Genomic DNA, 5,627 nt, shown 5'->3' with positions numbered 1-5,627 from the left:
TATTTTAAATGATAATATTTAGAAAAATCTACTGTGGTTTGACATATAAATCCTATAAAGCTTATAATTTATAAAAATAATAATAGACTCCTAAAAAATTTTTATAATTGCTAAATATTGCTGTAAATATAGAGTCTTGGTTTATTAATAAATTATTTTATAAAAAATACAATAATAAGCTTTTTTTGATTTCTATGATATTTAAGCTATGAAATCTAACATAAATTTATAAATCTTTTATTTTGAGTATAAAATAATTTAAAATTTACAGTATTCCAATTGTATTGTGCACAAAAAATATCAAACGTATATTTATAAGAACCATTTTTTTCATTATTTGCGATCGTTGTGTAAATAGATTTAGTGCGAAAAATTGTGTTGATTTATAATATTCACCAGCAGATTATCAATTCATTTTCTTTATTAAAAAATCACTTCTATGGATTTAAAATATTTTGTTTTAACTAGTATTACCTACAATATAATGATGGGTAATACGAAAATTCAGAAGCAATAAACGACAAAGTAAAATCAAGCATAGCTGCGTCTAAAACCGAGGACAAGATGTGGTGACATGCAACATAAACAATCAACCCAAAAATTATAACAATACGTATAACGTTAGAATCAATCTTTACTTCACAAATCACTTTTGAAGTATTGGGTTAAAATGCCTATGCGGCAATACTAATACCACAAAATCGTATGCCACGCTTAGGATGAGATAAACACATAAAAATGACAATGCAAAATTCCGATGAATTTTAGTCAAAGGATATCAAAAGGAGAGTGATATAAATATTATTTACTAAAATGAAAGTAAGTCGGCTATCAAATGAATTGATGCCGAAAACGTCAAAAACTCAAAAAGACCAAAATTATGTAAACCATTCTTTTTTTATATGAAGAGTATAAAAACACGAATTATGAGAAAAGATTTTATTTAAAATAAAAGAGCTTTTAAAAATTAAACATTGATGAAGTTGAAAGGATAAGAGAAATTATAAAAGCAAATTAGTTGACCCTTAGAGTCTTTAAACTGTATATAAGGCAACTGGGACTTTAACATCTACCCAAAATCACTAAAAAATGTCGGATATTGCGGTCTTGCTAAAGACCGCAATATCCGACTTTTAAACGCCTCATAAAAAAACCGAAAACTAGCAACCAATATATCTTAGAATTTATAGAGCTATCGAAAATAATTCGAGATAGAGTGGAACTTGTAAAACAGCGCAGTTGACTTAAATAAGAGAATGTAAATAGATTAAGAAAATCATGCTTCAATGAACAAAATCCTAGCAAGCGATGTTAGTCATAACAAGATGTGACCTTACTGATAAAAATACAGCTTTAAGAATTATAGGAGACTTTTAACAAAAAATTATTTATTTAAAACTGCGTTTCAAACTTACGACAAATGAAAAAATCATTAAACTATGACAAAATGTGTGGAAAATGTACGAAAATCATAAAAAAAGAATGTGAAGATAACTTTTGCCATTACTACTACTACTAAAACGGAAACAAACGAATGCTTTCTAACAGAAAGTGATTTTGAAGACATAAAGAAAATGCAGCCGAAGTGTAGAGCCGCTATACTAAATGGAATCTTTAATTTCTATATAAAAAGATGACGAGCCTAATATTTATCAGATTTGCGTGTTTATGACTTTATAGTAAAAGAAATCAGGAAAAATGGTTTTAGACTCGTGCGACATATTATATTCTGCAAAAAATTCAAAATAGGGAATAAATTTAATTAAATCTAATTTTTGTATTATTTATATAAGTTAATGACAAAATCTTTTTTCCAAATCATTCATATTAGGTGAAAACAAAGATTTTTATGCCAAAAAAGATGTTTCCAACAAAATGGTACGGCAAGGTGCAATCGTACAAGCTCTTCTTAAAATTGCGATATATGAAGAGCATAGTAACAATCCATATACATCGTGAAATTATGTACAAAAATTTTTCGACTTGAGGGAAAAAGGTTTGCTGCTTGTATTGTTTACTAAACTCAGATAACCCTACTTAGATAACGTCTTCTATAAAAAAAAATATAATATAATATTTCCGTACCATTAGATGTTATAAATTACTAAATAAATGATTACTACAAGGAGACAGTATGTCAATTTTTTAAATCTTCTGTGTATTTATCCCTTATAACAAATTTAAATGAACGCTTTTCAGGGATAAGTTTTGTGAAAGATATAAACATCAGTACAACAAGTCTCTAGTCTTCATAGTACTCCTCTAAAATTGTCTAAAACTTTAGTAACACTATAACTCATTGTAAACGAAACATTGAACGTCTTTAATGCAGCCGGCATTAGAATAAACAAAAACAAGTCCGCAACTAACCATATAATATGCACAGATGTAGCAACAAATAATATTGAATACCCGGTAGCCATAATATCATGCATTTTTTGAGAATAGAAAATCAAGGAAAAAGCTAAAATTTGATGATATAAATTCAAAATATATGTTTATTATATATGAATCTTATGTAAGATGATTTAAAATTCTGGAATGTTCTTATAGTCATTAACGAATATGCAACATCAAGCATAATCTACCATATAGGCGTATTTGATTTAGAACCTGAAGAATAAAATAAACTTGATGATGAGATATTATAATTTGGTTTTCTATACTCCTCTATGTTTAGTAATAGTATATAGCATAAAAAGAAAAATATACTAGAAGAGGTCATGTAATATTGAATATAATCTCTAGAACCAGATCTACCAGCTTAAATATTTGCTTACAGACAGAAAAAACTGTTCACCCAGGCGGGCTGCAATATTAAAAGTAGAAAAAGATAACATATACATCTCTCACTTATTGATGAAAACTTTAAAAATATAAAATATGTGAATATCACCGTTTCCGAGACACATAATTTCCAGCAGCAAGAAAGTCTATTGTGTATAATAAAAGAAAATCAATTGCACCGCAAACCTTTTACAGCCAAGAATAATATGATGGTTAATATTTTTGGTCTATCAAGATGGATATATGAAATTAAAAAAAAGATTGACAATTGTCAATTCTGTAAATTTCATGACACAAATTTGTTTAATGTTGTAGAATAAAATACTCACATTGTAACAAGTCTACAAAAACAATTGATGAGCATGTAAATTAATGCAAGAAAATGTAAGGCCATGATACCTCAGAAGGCTCGTTGGTTATGTAAGATCTTTAAATTTTCTCCATATAAGACAATACAACCATAAGGAAACATAAAAGATCATAAACTCACCTAGTACAAGAGATCTGCGAAAACAAAAATGTAGAAAAAAAGGTTGATACAAGAATATAAACAGATGTTTCAAATAAACAAAAAAGACTAAAAAATTTCTATACGATAAAAAAGAAAATATGATATCGTTGATTATAATAAATCTAACTTGCCTTGACAACCTAACCTACATTGTGAATGTTAATATAGCAAGTATGGCATCATAACATATAAACTTGGTCAATTTTACAAATGTTTACATAGAATGATACAAATGCAAATATTATGAATGGGGAGGTTGAAAAACATAAAAATTATAATTTGTTAGTAACCCTGGACATGGTAGAAGCATACATGCAAGCCTACACACTTTACAAGACACTTGAACATATTTTTATTTGAGATAAGAAGAGCAGTAAAAACTTAATGATCAGATTTAGGTGTAGAAAATGCATCAAAGAGATTTGCAATGTTTCTAATGTGCTGACTACGTCTTGAAAATTTGAAATTATGCTATAGAAACTATACCAATAAAAGAATATCTTTAAGATGATTAAAAATATGATTTGCATTATAAATATCGAAAAAATACAAAAATCGAAGATGTTATTGTTATAAATACAAATGTTTTATACTATAAAATTTTATAGGAAGGTAATGAAAAATATTAAGAACTGCCTCATTCCGTGTTTAGTATATAATCAACAAAATTTGCCATTTAAGTATACGTATGCATAATTCTTTATGTAGGGTATTCGATAAACTTCAATAATATTACTATTCAATTTGTGCTTAACTTACGAGGAATTGTATTTGTGATTTTTTAAACTTTATCAAAAGACCACTAATAATATTTTTATTTTAATTATACTTTATTAAAAGATTTCGATCATATATTTTATGAAAAAATAATTTATTATTTATTGAATACAATTTTACTGATGTATCAATTGAATTGTAATCAACCTTATTACATTTATGGGTTAATTTAATTTTTACATTTTATGGTTGTTCAAGCATACTTATATTTGCTATATAGAACAAACTAGCGAATTCAATTCTATTTCTCATCATATTTACAATCTTTCTCGATGTATCTTCTTCTCTGAAGACTTTTTAGTCAGTTCCTTCCTTAATCGCATTGTTTGTAAAATGCTTCCGCATCAACTGGTTTTTCTTTACTTCTTAATAATACACTTTTGGTATTTTATAATCACCCCATTAAACGGAATCACGTATTGCAATATTTTTGCAATACATTTGTTAATAAGGTGGATTATATTTGCTAATAGATTGTATTTTCTTAGATTCACGTTTTCATAATTCGTAAATTTATCAAAACTCGCAATTACAGTTTCTATTAACGTGATCAAGTTTTTGTTCATATCATACACGAAAATATCTGATCAATCATGGGAATAATTTTTTTCGTTTTCATTGTTGTACTATTTATTCTTCGTTAGTTAGTTTTCAGTTAATATTTATTCCCGTTTGTTATCATATAGTATTTGATTCTTTTAAGAAGTATTTTCTCATATACACAAAGAATATGCATTTTTCTACTTCGTTGTGTACCCATAACCAATAATTCTACCATATCGGCTTAGAAGGTGGTAAATTATCATAAGTTTCTTCACTGTGTTTACATTTCGCATTTTTTTTGAATAGAATATTTCTTTTCAGCGTCTACTAAATTCGGCTTCTTCATAAAAACTGACTAACGTTTCCAACTATTAGCCACCTTAAAGATTTGACCTTTTTAACAATTTGACCTTCAGAATACATAGGGCTTTGAAGTTGAATGTTTATCTTATATTATAAAATGGAACTTTCGTTCTTCCAAGACACACTAGTATTTATGGATAGGACGTCTAAGAAATATTAGGGCATTATTTCTTAGTTTGTTAATATTATTCCCGTTCTATTATCTACCGTCATTTTGTATGCAGCTTATCTTGTTAGTAATATTTCTTTATCATGTAAAAGTGTCTTATTTAGCAGAAAAAGCATTTTATCCGATCAAATTCAACACTCTCCAGTGACCTCACGTTTTTCTTTTTTAAAAATAATAATTTATATATTTACGCATAGTCCTAGTTTTTAATGTAGCATATTCATAAAAAAAAGATAGAAATATTATCAAAAGAAAGAATAAAACATAAAATCAAGTTTTGCAAATCACTGTCATAAGCCTCATAAGTAAAAAAAAATTAAAATTCTTCGTATGATAAGAAAGCGAAAGAAGACAATAATCGCATACTTTTGGGCGTATAAAAATCCAAAAATTCAAGCGAGAATTTTCTTTTGGCACTTTAAATATTTATTATATAAAAAAACCTAAAAACCATATTTTAACACATATAGTGATATT

Source organism: Rhyacophila brunnea, unplaced genomic scaffold, assembly GCF_057557595.1.
Source record: "Rhyacophila brunnea isolate RB1 unplaced genomic scaffold, BYU_Rbru_1.0 scaffold_45, whole genome shotgun sequence".
NCBI lineage: Eukaryota > Metazoa > Arthropoda > Insecta > Trichoptera > Rhyacophilidae > Rhyacophila > Rhyacophila brunnea.
The sequence above is the reverse complement of the archived record's forward strand: the minus strand, read 5'-3'. Positions refer to the sequence as shown.